General features: G+C 51.7%; 1 protein-coding gene across 3 annotated transcripts in view; it reads right to left on the reverse strand.

The window, feature by feature from the left end:
* ATP2B2 (ATPase plasma membrane Ca2+ transporting 2) overlaps window positions 1–1442 on the reverse strand; it is a 563774-nt gene extending 562332 nt beyond the window's left edge. For 2 of the 3 annotated variants that reach the window (XM_039910394.1, XM_029050109.2), the window contains exon 1: window positions 1357–1433. The gene's annotated coding sequence lies outside the window, so the exon portion shown is untranslated. Of the gene's footprint in view, window positions 1–1356 lie in introns of all 3 variants that reach the window. The other variant, XM_039910392.1, reaches the window with a different exon arrangement.
* Window positions 1443–14687: the final 13245 nt, after the last annotated feature.

A 14687-nucleotide genomic window follows, 5' to 3' on the forward strand; every position in this document is an offset into this window, starting at 1 on the left:
GGCTCCGCCACCTATCAGCTGTGTGACTTCGGGCAAGTCACTTCACTTCTCTGGGCCTCCGTTACCACATCTGGAAAATGGGGATGAAGACTGTGAGCCCCACGTGGGACGACCTGATGACCTTGCACCTACCCAGCGCTCAGAACAGTGCTCGGCACACAGTAAGCGTTTAACAGATAGCGAAGTTATTATTATTACTACCCTCTCCCACACTTGAAAAAGTAATGCCGCTTCCAGCAGGACGAGGAGAAGCAGCGTGGCTTAGTGGAAAGGGCACCCCCGCCCCGCCGGAGTCGGAGGCCCCGGGTTCTCTTCCCGGCCCCGCCACCGGCCGTGTGACCTTGGACGAGTCACTTCGCTTCTCTGCGTCTGGGTTCCCTCCTCCGTAAAACGGGGCTTCGAGCCCCGGCGGACGGTGAGCCCTGCGGGGGAGCGGGACGGTGTCCCACCCGACCAGCTCGTTAAGCGCGCATATCAGATAGGACGGCGATCATCGTCTTTATTAACGTCACTTAGGGTGCCCCGCCGGGGTCGCTCGGAAAAACCGAAATCGGTGGTCTCTGGGACTCCAGTCCCAACTTTCGGTGCCCACCGGCCTGGCGTTTCGGCCGGGTGTTCGCCGTATCTCGATTGACCGGGAATTTCCTAGAGGTCCGCCCCCGGGGCCAGGCTGCTCTGGCTCTCTGGCTCTGTCCCTCCCTCCGCCTGCACCCTCTCCCCCACCCCCGCCCCGCCGCCGCCGCCGCTCGGCCCGTCGCCTCCAGTCGACCCCCCCCCCCCCCCCCCCGGCCTTTCCCTGCCGCAGTCCTGCCTGCACGGCGGGCCCGGGACTAAGGATCCGCGGAGGCTCCGGGAATCTCCTTCCCCCCGGAGCCCGGGCTAGGTCGGGCAGGTCCTCGGCGGGGCGGGGCGGGAGGGAGGGAGGGAGGCAGCCTGGGGACGGACGATCGGGTCCTGCCTCCTCCTCCTTCTCCTCCTTCCCCTCCGGCTCGCGTTCGGGACGGAACGGGAGCAGGGCTGAGGAGGACGAGGGGACGGGAATGACCCTCCCCCCCCCCCCCCCCCCCCCGGCCCCCGGTCCCGCTCGGAGAGCCCGTCCCCTTCCCCTGGCCGATGCGCTGGAACCGGGTCGACCCCCTCTCCCGTCTCCCGTCTCCCTGGTCTCCCCCCGGGCCGGAGACAGCCGGTCCGAGGAAGCCCCGGCTCCCGCGCCCCGTCCCCAGGTGTGCGCGGCCGGCAAACTTTCCGCGGGCCGGGCCCAAGGTCACGGCCGAGGCCGGCGGGCGGGCGGGCGGGGCGGCCCCGGCTCGGCCCCGGCTCGGCCCCGGGGCCCCGAGAGGAGCCGCCCCGCCTCACCTGAGCCGGCGCCGCAGGCGAGATGCCGCCGCCCGCCGCCGCCCGGCCCCGGTGGGGCTGCCGACTCACTTCGGGGTGGCGGCGGCCGCTGCTGCGGGATCCCCACGCCCCTGCTCCTCCCGCCTCCGCCGCCGCTGCACTGCGCTCTGCCGCCGCCCCCCGCCCCCCCTCCCACCTAGCTTTCGCCCCCCCGTCCCCTCCCCTCCCCTCCCCGCCCCCCCCTCCCCGCCCCTCGCCGCTCCCGTCCCTCCCAAACTCCGGACGGCGCCGCCGGGGACCCAAACTCCCCCGGGGACCCCGGCGGCCCGGGGGACGGGACGGGAAGGGATGGGGAAAGGCCGGGAGGGCGGGTGGCTCTCCCTAGCCGGAGGGACCCCGCCCCGGGCAGGACCCCCCGCGGGCCAGGCCCACCTGCCCACCGAGGCGTGGAGGGACAGAAGAGGGTGGAGGGGTCGGTCCGTCGCTCGCTCGCTCGCTCGGTCGGCGGATGGAGGGGTGCGCCCGGCCTCCCCCCGGCCGGGCCGCTCCCCCCACGCACACGACCCGTGGCCACCACCTTGGAAGAGAACGGCCGGAGCGACGCCCGATAACGATAAAGATGATGACGATGGTCTCTGTTAAGCGCTTACCGTGCGCCAAGCACGGTTCTGAGCGCTGGGGGAGACGCGTGGTGACCGGGGGGTCCCACGCAGGCCTCACGGCCTTCGTCCCCCTTGTACGGGTGAGGGAACGGAGGCCCAGAGAAGTCAAGTGGCTTGCCCAAGGTCACACAGCAGACGAGCGGCAGAGCCGGGATGACGACCCACCACCTCTGCCCCCCAAGCCCGTGCTCGTGCCACGAAACCACGCCGCTCCCCCCGATCTTCTCCCTTGGACACGGGAAGGGGAAACGTGGGGCCTAACGGGGGCTCTGACCTCTCAGAAACGACCCCCATGCCGGAGACGGGTACGCCCACCCACCCACCGCCTCCCCGTGGGGCCCCGGATAAGCGGCCCTTCCCCCAGAGGGCACTTGCCGGCCCCGGGGGGTGAAGCCCCCTTCCCGGAGCGACGTCCCCGGCACCCCGCTCTCTGCAAGGCCGAGCCCTATCGGGAAGCTGGGCCACCTGACTCCCCGCCTCCCCGGTCTCTTCCATTTCATCAATTAATCATGTTTACTCGTTTATTTATTTAGTGAATTTATAAAAAAGGAAACGCAACGCGCAGTCGGCTCCGAGACGGCCGCCGGACGGGGAGAGGAAAAGTACGCGCCCTCCATCCCCTCTTCGGAGGATTCTCGCCGACCCACGGCCGACAGGGAGGCGGCGAGACCGGTTGTCGGGAGCGTGGACTTGGAGGTCGATGAACGGGTGGTCTAGAGGGGTGAGGGGTGACCGATTAAATCCAAGCCTCGAGCTAGGAGGCCCCAAACTGGAGTATGTCGTCCAGGGCCTCCGCAGGATAGAAGCATCGTAGAGCTGTCGTTGAGCCCCTCGCTGGGAACGCCTTCCACTCCAGAAGCTGATAGGGAAAGAGCCTCGGTCCTCACATTCGACCAAGTTGCAGTCTGACGGGCAAGGTCCGAAAACGTGCATTCGGATAGGTCTGTTCACTGCCTCTGGGGAAAATGCAGCTGACGACGAACCCTATTCCCACTTGAAGGTGCGGTTGAGAAGACCGGCTGAGGGGCAGATTACTTCCTCGCCGGGCGCTAGTTTAGCGTTCGCCGTTCCCGATACTCTGTCTTGATTTCGCTTCTGCCTTGGCCTCATAGTTTTTTCTGAAATCTCTGCTCCGAAAGCTCCAGCTCCACTCCCGATTGCCGTTCCCTAGGCCGGTCTGGCCTTCGCCGTCGTTTCCTCACAGTCCACTCTTGTGCCATACCGTTCACGGGCAGTACCTTCGTACCCGAGTGGAGAGGCAGAGGCCAAAAGATGAAGTAGAAGATAATGACGGTGTAATCGATCGATCCGTCGATCGGTTGCATTCATCGAGTGCTTACTGTGTGCAGAGCACTGTACTTCGGGCGTGGAAGAGTACAGCGAAACGGAGTCGGAAGACACATTCCCGGCCCACGGTGCAAACTCCTTGCTTGGCACAAAGCCGAGCAAAGAGTCTTGGCGTAAATTCAGCTTAAGAGCACCTGGATCTCTACCCTTTAAGCCCTCGATGTTCACCTCACCCTCAGCCACACGTTACTTATGTACAGATCCATCATTTATTTATTTATATGTTTATTTATTTCTTTATTCATTGATTCGTTTTAACGTCGGTCTCCCCCTCTAGACTGTAAGCTCCGTGGGCAGAGATCTGTCTCCTCTACCAACCCTGTTGCATGGCCCTCTCCCAAGCGCTTACACAGTACAGCGCTCTGCACGCAGTGAGTGCTCGATAAGGACCACTGATTGATGAAGAGCCGAGGGTTGAGGAACCCCAGAAAAAAGCCTTAGCCTGGAGAAGACAGCAGGTCACTGCTCTAGGAACACAGAGCCCGGACCTCCAAGACTGAGAGAGGGTGAAAGGGCTAATACCATAAATCACAAAAGTGGGAGGATGTTTGGGGAGGTGTGGGAGAACCAACGGTGAATTTCTGGGAGCGGAGGAAACCAGAGATGATTTGGGAGAATAAAATGCTATCTTTTATAAAAAACCAAGGCCTTCCTCAGTCGGAGGTCATGGGTTCGAATTCCGACTCTGCCACTGGTCAGCAGTGTGACTGTGGGCAAGTCACTTAACTTCTCTGTGCCTCAGTTCCCTCATCTGTAAAATGGGGATTAAGACTGTGGGCCTCATGTGGGACAACCTGATTACCCTGTATCTATCCCAGCACTTAGAACAGTGCTCTGCACATAGGAAGCACTTAACAAATACCAACATCATTATTATTATTATTATTATTATCAATATAGCAATAGTTGGGAACGAACAATAATAACCTAACATAAAATATCTATTCATCAAGGCAGAGAGCACCAGAAACCTCAACTGATGTTGAGCGTTAATTGCCACGTGGAAGACCTAAGCATTTTTTAAGGTTCAAAAGTGGGGCCAGGGAAAACCTTTTTCTTTTCTTTTTTGGAGAAAAAAAGTTTTCTCTGTCTTTGTCCAAGTCAGCTCTGTGAGATGTAGCCACCTTGTTGATTCTGGTGAGATTTTATCGAATGACTAATCTGCATGATTAATCATTATAACATCAGGAAAACATCTGTGATATTGTAGCTATAAGGTTAGCACACTGCATTGCTTAATTTTCACCAGTGAAATAACTCTCCCCGGGATTTGTATTTTCTATAGAATAATTTTTCCATCTCTGTAATACCTGTGATATTTTACTCCCCCATGAGAATTCTTGTCATAGTTCTTTTTGTTATTAAAAATCATCTATATAGCTATTACATAATATCACCTGTATTTCTGAGGGAGTTGTCCTACCACGCAGAGAGAAATGCAATGCTACGATTGGGCTGACAAACAAGGGTGGGAGATGTGGAAACGGACTAGCAAAGCGCATAAGAAAACAAAGATTAAGCACGTGGCAACACTTCAAAATCTGGGCACCCAAGCAAGTTCAAAAAAGGGGGTCCCTCCCTCCCTGGGCTCGTACCTGGAGTGAGAGGGAAATAGCAGGCTGTACTAATGAGATTTCGGTTCATGTCCCATCTTCTCTTCCAAGGTCTAGTCTTTTCTGGTTTTGGTTTTTTAAATGGTATTTGTTAAGCACTTATTGTGTGCCAGGCACAGAACTAAGTGCTGGGGTAGATACAAGCTAATTAGGTTGGACCCCTCCCAGCCCCCCGTGTCCCCACTGGGGCTCACAGTCTTAATTCCCGTTTTACAGGTGAGGTAACAGGCACAGAGAAGTTAAGTGACTTGCCAAGGTCACACAGCGGACAAGTGGCAGAGTCAGACTACAACCCAGGTCCTTCCGACTCCCAGCCCCGCGCTCAATCCACTAGGCCGTGCTGCTTCTCTGTTGATCGGAGGCATAAGGAGAACGGGACTTTGTTTGGGAAGAAGGGGAAGCGGCTTCCTCCCTCTTCTCAGCAGCATGAAGGGCACTGCTCGGGTAGTACTTATAACCCTGGATTCAGCCTATGCTAGTTAACCAAGCATCCAGCAGTAAAGTCAAAGGCTTACTCTGCCGTCGTATCTCACCACTCATCACTAAATTCTAAGGTCCCCGAGGGCAGGGGACGCGGCTACCAACTCTGTTGTGTTGCACTCTCCCCACCTCTTAGTACAGTGCTCCGTGCACAGTAAGCACTCAATAAATACCGTCAATTGATCGAAGGGGGATGGGAAACAGCCAGAAGCTTTACCTGAGCCTAAAGGAGCCTAAAAACGGCTTCTTCGATCCATCGATGGTATTTATTGAGCGCTTTCTGTGCACAGAGAGCTCGGGAGAGTACAGTACAACAGAGTTGGTAGGTACGTCCCATTCATGCATTCATTCATTTGATTGTATTTATTGAGCGCTTACTATGTGCAGAGCACTGTACGAAGCGCTTGGAATGTACAATTCGGCAACAGATAGAGACAATCCCTGCCCGACAACGGGCTCACAGTCCCCCACCCACGAGGGAATGTTCTGAAAGTGCTATCACAATTTCCTTATTTTAAGGTGTATATATCTACAATTCTATTTATATTGATGCCTGTTTACTTGTTTTGATGTCTATCTCCCTCCTCCTAGACTGTAAGCCCGGTGTGGGTGGGGACTGTCTCTCTTAGTTGCTGAACTGTGCTTTCCAAGTGCTTAGTAGAGTGCTCTGCACCCAGTAAGCGCTCAATAAATACGGTAGAATGAATATACCACTGTCCTTGTGTCCTTAGGTTGCTCTGTCTGCACGTATTCAGTCTCTCCTCACGTGTCAGTCCCCAACCTCCCGGCCGAGCCCTTTAGCTTTCCGGTTCCCTGATGGCCAGGGACCGTGTCTTATTTATCCCCTTATTATATTCCCCGGTACGTAGTGAAGTGTCTGGCTTACAGTGGGCACACTGTAGTTCCGAACAAATTCCGGCTGGGGCTACGCTATCGGTGGTCAAGGTTTCTATCTGAGGAACCACCTGGGGCATCCCGTACGGTGGACGGGCCGAGTAGGAATCCAGAAAGTAGCTGGGCGGCGATGATGGCCGAGGAAGCTCCCCTGGCGGCCGCCTATACTGCTCAGTAGTGGCCCGACAGAGCATCGGCGCTGTGCTGCGCTCACTTGGACCAGACGGGGTCCGGGCGGAAAATTCTTGCACGCACTTCACAGTGCGCTAGACCCCTGCCATCCCACTTACTTGCCGCACCCGCTACTCTGGCAAGAACCCGACTGGCAGGGGGGAGTCTGAACAGGGCTGCACAAACCACCAGTCCTCATAATCAATCCCTAGGTGTAAGTTCTCGGTCCCAAAGTCTTCATGGATGGATCGAGGCTCATCCATCATTTCTGATAGGAGACTCCATTCCAGATGCTCATACGCCTGGCTGAAAATCCTCTCTCGCTCTCTCCCCCCTCCTCCCGCCCCCCCAACCTCTCCTTAGTCCAATCTAATCTGGTAACATAGAATGTAATGTGCAAAGAATTGTACGGGCAAGAACTCATAATTCTTTACAGTGTCCTTGGGAGGAACACTCCGCAGCCAACCAATTCAACTGGAGCCAAGAACCCCCGGAACGAAGTGCAACACATTGACCCTGCCACCTGATGGCCATTTGGAAAAGCAACATTCGCACAGCCCAAGAGCTACGCGTGCCTGTGATTTGAGATTAAGGATCACGCTAATCAAAATAATACAAACCCTTGGCAAACAATAAGAATTTTGTCAATAACCAGACATCCCAGTCAGTGACGAATCTCCTAGCTCTCTGTTAATTAGCACTATCTGATAGACGGGGTAGAGTTTCGGCCGCTTATCCCGCCACCGGGCAAAAACATAAAACTTCCTCTCCCGATAGCCAACACATTTCTCTCAGCCTGTCTGTGCAGGCTTGGGATAGATTCAATTGTCCTTGCAAAGACTGATTATTTTTTTTGTGAAATTTGAAAAGTTCACCGCTCTTAACATTTGCCTTATGCTTCATCCCCGACGACAGACTACCCAACAAGAATAGAGCAGTTACCCCGAACCAACGTAGCTCTCGTAAACGCCCAGTCCACCAGGAGCAATATGAAAATAAGCAGGGAATCCCTAACCCCTCAACCTTGGTGCAATGTTTGAAACGACTGCAGTGAAAACATGAAAAAAAAAAATCCTGCAGGCATTGGGTAAATAAGGTGCTATTTCCAGCATGCACTTATTAATCATTTAGAGCAGATGGTTAAGATTCAGTTTAGAAAAGCACTAGGTGTGCACTTGTTTTTTCCGAGCCACTCTGACAGATAACCTGTGATAAACGAAACCTTGAAATGAATCTAAGCATTGGGGCTTTTTTTTTTATGAAATAGCAGTTCCTCTCATTCTAGAATTTCACTTGGACAGTAATGGGGCCCCGGTTGTATACTAGTGCCTCGTACTGTATTTGGCTACCTAAGGCATATCGCTTTCCCCTTCACTATTCCTGTGCCTCTCTGTCTTTTGACGTGACTATGTGGTAACTAAAGAGCAACAGAGAACAGTTCTTCATTCAGAGTGGGAGTACCACCCCACTGTGACTTATACAACCCTACTTCCCAGTTGTAGAGCTCAGCAAAGCCTTTCCATATAGCCCAAGGGTGATTGTGCCCAAGGAATCTCTGCAATGGAAAAGAAAAATGCCATTTAATCCGTATGTTACAGTTGCAGTCTCGGCCCCTCCCACGGTCTGATCTGGGCTCTGATTTTGCATTCAGGAGCCTCTGACCCCTGTCTGCCCTTCGATCCACCCTTTCAACTCTGACGATCTATGGTTTTTCTAGACCGGTTCTCTCCTCTTTGATGCATCAGGCTACAGTTTGGAAAAAAAAAAGTTCCCCACTTGCTGCTCTCACTCGTGAACAGCGACCTTGATTCGAATACACCGGGGAAGAGGAGACCTGTTTCAGGGGTGTCAGGGCACCAGTTTGGCTAATCTTCACTCAGCCAGTTAATAACAAACTATCTGCAAGTTCAGATAGCAGCCAATGACATTGTGCATCGAAAAAGACATTTTTAAAAAATTATATCCTTCAGTGTCCCCTAAAATATATAAAAATTGGAACCTTCTCCTAACAAGGTGGGAAAAGAATTCCATTAACAGTGCAACACACCATCAGCTAAGGAGAAAGAAGACACATTTCTCTGTTGGATGTAGTCTAAGGGGGAAGGGTGGCATGTAGTCTGGGAGCTGAATTTCAAGGTTTCTACTTTGCCAGGATGCTGGGCTTAGTACCCTCAATCCCCCACAAGCGGTTTAGATGAAGATGCTGCTGGCTTTCCAAGGATCCAGTTCAGTAGAGGGCATATTCCAGATCGCTTTTCTTAAAGCCGAACACACGATTTTGCCTTTAACCCCTCCCAGTCCCCAAAGGTCTCAAGCCTGACTGTATCAACTCCTTTTTAAAGCAGTGGCTACCTATTCCCCAGATCTATATTTAAGTCTTTCAATACCTTTCTGGATTCCAGCCGGGCTCCATCGCAACCACTTTTTTGTTGTCTGCCGCTCGGTGTTTTACTGCATCTCCCCAGTGGGCAGCAGAGACAGTGGCTGCGGCGGGGCTCTCCATTCCTCAAAAACCTCAAATAGCTCCTCGTATCCCGTCACAGAAAGCAAAGACTCCTCACAGTTGGCTTCAAGACTGGCTGCCAACTCTCCCGGGCTTATCAGTCCATCAGTCGGTGGTATTTATTGAGCGCCAGGGAGAGTACAATTCGCATTGGCAGACCCAATCCCTGCCCGCAAGGAGTTTAGTCTAGAGTCTTATAGTCTACAGCTTTATTACGTTTCACCTTTCCACCCCGTTTGCATCCTTCGTTCCTCCCAGGCTCATCAAGCTACCTTCCAAACAACATAATTGAGCCAGAGAAGGGACAGAGAAAGGTAACCAAGATTGACTTGGGGGTGGAGGAGTTTCCTTTCATAGGGGGATAAACTGAAAAGGCCAAGGCTGAGAAGGGACCTAAGTGAAGTTTGCAAGATAATGAAATGCATAGGCAGGACAACCACCAAATTATTTTTCAAATCCTACACCACCAGGATGAAGGGGCATCCATTGACATTTGAAGGTGGTAGGTTAAAAAAGCCCCTTTCAGGGTCGCACCTGGAGAGTTTCCAGTACTCCGTAGTCTTGACTACGGGAGGGAGAGTCAAGCAGAGGCCTATCCATTCCGTTCCTAGCTCGGCCAGTGGCTAGCGAGCGGCAGGCAATCTGCTACAAGTCAAAACTCACCTCTGCTGGGCAGCAGCGGCATGGGAGAGAGTCAAGTTGTGGAGACTCGAGCTTACTAAACGGAAGGAGGCAGGGGTAAACCACTTTCAGATTTTTTTTACCAAGAAAACTCTATGGATACACTAGCAGAACGATTGCAGCTGGAGGTGGGACTTTCTGGGAAAGATGCATCCGGGGCGTAGCTACGGGTCGGAGACGACTCAACGGCATAGGACAAGACTAGGTTAAAAAGAAAATATATATTTGTTTCAAACAGCAAATCAATCAACCGTATTTGCAAATACATGTATATACACAAATGGTCAGCCTCTGAAATTTTATTACCATAGGAAGTCGTGCAGTCAGAAAAATATATCTATAGACTTTAGAAGGTGTTGGATACTGTAAGTTCCTTAAGGGTAAGGAAGGGATCATTTTCCTTAACTGTACTCTCACGATTGCTCGGTCAATCAATAGTATTTATTGAGCTTTTACTGCGGGCAGGGCGCTATACTAAGCAGCTGAGAGAGTACAATCTAACAGAGCTGGTAGACACGTTCCCAGCCAACGAGCTTACAGTCTAAAAGTACTTGGCTCACAGGAGGCACTAAAATACTATTAATTGGGTAAATTATGGACTAGAGACCTGTGATGGGTGGTTAATTAGAGATAGTAGAGCGTAACCAGTTCACTGTATTTATCGGTTGCTTACTGTGTGCAGAGCACTGTACTAAGCACTTGGGAGAATACAATGCAACAGAGCTGGCAGACACGTTCCCCATCCACAAGGAGCACACAGTCTGGAGGGCACAATGGGGACAACGTTAGAACACTTGAGCTCTAAGCTCCTGGGGGTAGGAAAGGTATCACTTCTTTATTCTGTATTTCCCAAGCATCTAGTATAGTGCATTGTACCGGGGGCGGGGCGGCGGGGGAGGGGGGGGGTGGTCAATAAATGCTAGGTCTGCTTCCCCAAGAGACTATAAGCTCCTTGTGAGCAGGGAATACGGCTTGTGTCTCTGTTGTACTTAAGAGATTAGTACAGTGCTCTGTACACAGTAGGTACTCAGTAAATATCATTACCACTACTTTTTTTTAATGGTATTTGTTAAGCGCTTTCTTTGTGCCAGGCACTGTACTAAGCGCTGGGGTAGATTCAGGCTAATCAGGTTGGACCCACTGCATGTCCCACGAGGGGCTCACAGTCTCAATCCCCAATTTCCGGATGAGTCGACTGAGGCCCAGAGATGTTAAAGTGATCTGCCCAAGGTCACACAGCAGACAAGTGGCAGAACCGGGATTAGAACCCAGGTCCTCTGACCCCCAGGCCCCTGCTCTTTCCACTAGGCCATGCTGCTTCTACTGGAGAAGGGTCTAGTTGGCTGCATGAGTTATAAGGTCCATGATGGGTTAATTAGAAGGAACATGTCTGGACAAAAACTCCTCACTCTTGGCTTCAAAGCTGTCCATCACCTGGCCCCCTCCTACCTCACCTCCCTTCTCTCTTTCTACCGCCCATCCCGCACACTCCACTCCTCTGCCGCTCACCTCCTCACTGTCTCCCGTTCACGCTTATCCCACCGTCGACCCCTGGCTCACGTCCTCCCGCTATCCTGGAACGCCCTCCCTCCTCACCTCTGCCAAACTAACTCTCTTCCCCTCTTCAAAGCCCTACTGAGAGCTCACCTCCTCCAGGAGGCCTTCCCAGACTGAGCCCCCCCTTTCCCTCTGTTCCCCCTCCCCTCCTCTCCCTCCCCCACCCTCTGCTCTTCCCCCTTCCCCTCCCCTCAGCACTGTGCTCATTTGTATGTATTATTTATTACCCTGTTAATTTTGGTAATAAGGTGTACATCTCCTTGATTCTACTTATCTTGATGATGTGGTCTTGTTTTTGTTTTGTTCTGTTTTGCTTTGCTGTCTGTCTCCCCCATTTAGACTGTGAGACCGTCATTGGGCAGGGGTTGTCTCTGTTGCCTAATTGTACATTCCAAGCGCTTAGTACAGTGCTCTGCACATAGTAAATGCTCAATAAATACTATTGAATGAATGAATGAAAGGTACATCCCATAGTATGAAGATGGACATCCAGGAGAGCAGTCATCACAGAGTCCCTTGAAGCATCCATATGTCAGTGTTGGAGCCAGAAGCCAGGCCGGATGACCCGTGGCTCCGATGCTGTAATGGTACTGCTGATGGTTTCATGTCAGTGGAAGGCGACAGCACGGAGAGACCGGCCTGGCACACGGCAATCAAGAATGGGGTTGCTGTTCTTGAGTAAAGGCTTCTCACAGAGTTGAAAACAGCATCAGGAACTGAAAGCGGAAGCTGCAAATGAAAGAACAGCATTTATATACGCATGGAAAGGAAGGAATCTTTTATTACGTAAGAGTCTTTTCGGCTAAACTTGAACACAAGGATGTTACTTTACTGTTCGTTGACTTTCATTAGAAAGAACCGCTCTGTAGATCTAAATGCACAAAGACACTCACACACACGCCTGTATATGATCCCCCACTTCCTGCCTAAGAAATTTTCCTCGTTGGGAAGTTTTAAAAGCTGGTTCCTGTGTCATTCCCCATCATGTGAAAGGGGATTCTGCCAGCAGAGCTTTGCAGCCCCTGAACGGGGACCGTAGGGGGCAAATCCCCTTCTGGTCCTGCGAGTTGTGGGAGTCCAGTGAGAGCACAGCTGGGGACTAGAACCCCAAGGCTCCTTGACTGTGAGCCCTGCCCCGTGCCGGACTGACGACGTCTGTCTGCAAAGGCTCCCCGTCTAGCTGGAACTGCCCCGACAAGTGGAGGGCCCTTGCCGTTGCCATCTGCTCCCGAATAGCCCCGGCTAGTATTTCCCCAAGTTCTCCAGGAGATTAGCTGCCCCCACCCCGTGACTGAACAGATTTGCTCTCCTCAAGAGGCACGGGAGACTTTGGGGGATCTGTGCCATGGGCTTGCACCCCACAGCCTCAGTGGTTGGCTGGAAAAGAAAGCTGGTTGCCTCGGCTCCCTCCTCAGAGCAAGAGCGTGGTTTCATCCTGGAGCTCGTAGGTCTGCTAGGCCACGCCGCGCCTCTCCTCTTAAGAGAAAAGAGAAACAGAAATACTTTATAGTCAGAGAAGAATTAGGATTTTGCCTTACATCCCCTTTAGATGGGAGAAGGTTAACAGCAGCCACAACAGAATTAGCAAAAGAGACATTAGAAATAAAATCCTGGGTTTAACCGCAGGCTAACCCTAGACAGAAGGCAAAGGCACTCCTTTCTTTTTTATGGTATTTGTTAAGTGCTTACTATGTGCCAGGCACGGTACTAAGTGCTGAAGGTAGATATGAGCTAATCAGGTTGGACACAGCCCAAGTCCCACATGGGGCTCATAGTCTTGATCCTCATTCAACAGATGAGGTGACAGGCCCAGAGAAGTTAAGTGACTTGCCCAAGGCCACCCAGCAGACAAGCGGCAGAGCCGGGCTGAGAACCCAGATCCTTCTGACTCCCAGGCCCGTTCTCTATCCAGTAGGTCATGCTGCTTATATTCAGAAAACATTTGGGATTTTGCCTTAGACGGGAGAAGGTTAACAACAGCCACAGCAACAGAAATTAGTACAAGAGAAGCAGCGTGGCTTGGTAGCAAGAGCATGGACCTGGGAGTCAGAGGATGTGGGTTCTAATCCTGGCTCCAACACTTGTCTGCTGTGTGAGCTTGGGTGAGCCACTTCACTTCTCTGTGCCTCAGTTACCTCATCTGTAAAATGGAGATTAAGACTGTGAGCCCCACGTGGGACGACCTGATGGCCTTGTATCCTCCCCACTGCTTACAACAGTGCTTGGCATATAGTAAGCACTTAAGAAATACCATAATTCTTGGAGGCATTAGAAATAAAAATCCTGGGTTTAATCACAGGATAACCCTAGTCTGGTACTAATACTTACCTGAACTTGGGTTACTACCAACTTAGTTTTAAATCCCTAACCCTAACCTTAACCTTGCTGGGGGGGCGAGACACTCGAGCATGGTTTCGGGGACCCCTGAGATCACGGCCCACCCTTCCATTCCCCCTTCCAATCCTTCCTCGATTTAACTAGGTTCCAGATGATTCCATCACCAGGCACCCAAGAGATCCAGTCCCTCCGAGGGTGACGAGCGGGGCCCACGCCAATAAAGCTCCTTTCCTGGCCAGGTGGCCAAAAGCTTTGAGTGACGTACCAAGTCTGGGCCGAATATCACAATTCCCTTCAAAATGTCCTCAGATTGTTCTAATGCACAAAGAACTATTTGTTTCAATTGCAAGCTTCTTTCAGTTCTTCAGGGGGTTGAGAAATACGGTACTCAAGTTTTCAACTAAATATATTCCTGAGGAAGGGGAGGAATATAACATAATCCATGACCCACTCCCTAAGCCAAAGAATGCTAGCAGAAATTATAGGCGAGTGATGACAGGATCTTATGAGTGTATCCAGGAAGGATCATAAAAACAGAGCTAAACGATCCTGATTGTATATTTGGTTGCATAGGGTTCAAGAAAGCTCATCCCAATTTTAAAGTAATCTAAGGAGATTCAGAATGGCATCGTACCAGTGTGGTTAAGAAAAGCAACTGCGATGACAAAACAGTTACAACCACCAGTAAGCCCCACCTATTCCTCAGATGACAGGAGAGACCGCGTGAGCCCGTACTTTGAATGGATTAATGACATACATTAATTAAGAAAGCCGATTCTAAAGTTATATTATAATAATACCAAAACTCTGCCGCTATATAGAGTTTGTAATGCATGCACTCAAAAAGAGACTAATATTCCTTTAATTTTAATTTACCAGGGTCTGAATAAAAAAGAAATAGGACTCGGCAAACCAACTGAGTAGAAGATTTGGTGGTTTCTCAGTACTGGTTGTGCAAATGACATGTGACTTCAACAGTCTCTCATCTTATAATTTTTTTATTCAGCTCATTTATCATACACTTACAATAAGAACAGCAAGGCAATGAATTATGCATGCTGTAGAGTACATGGAAACTTAAAGAATAGAAAAGTTAAATTCAACTTT

The sequence above is a fragment of the Ornithorhynchus anatinus genome, chromosome X1 (genome assembly GCF_004115215.2).
Source record: "Ornithorhynchus anatinus isolate Pmale09 chromosome X1, mOrnAna1.pri.v4, whole genome shotgun sequence".
Lineage (NCBI taxonomy): Eukaryota > Metazoa > Chordata > Mammalia > Monotremata > Ornithorhynchidae > Ornithorhynchus > Ornithorhynchus anatinus.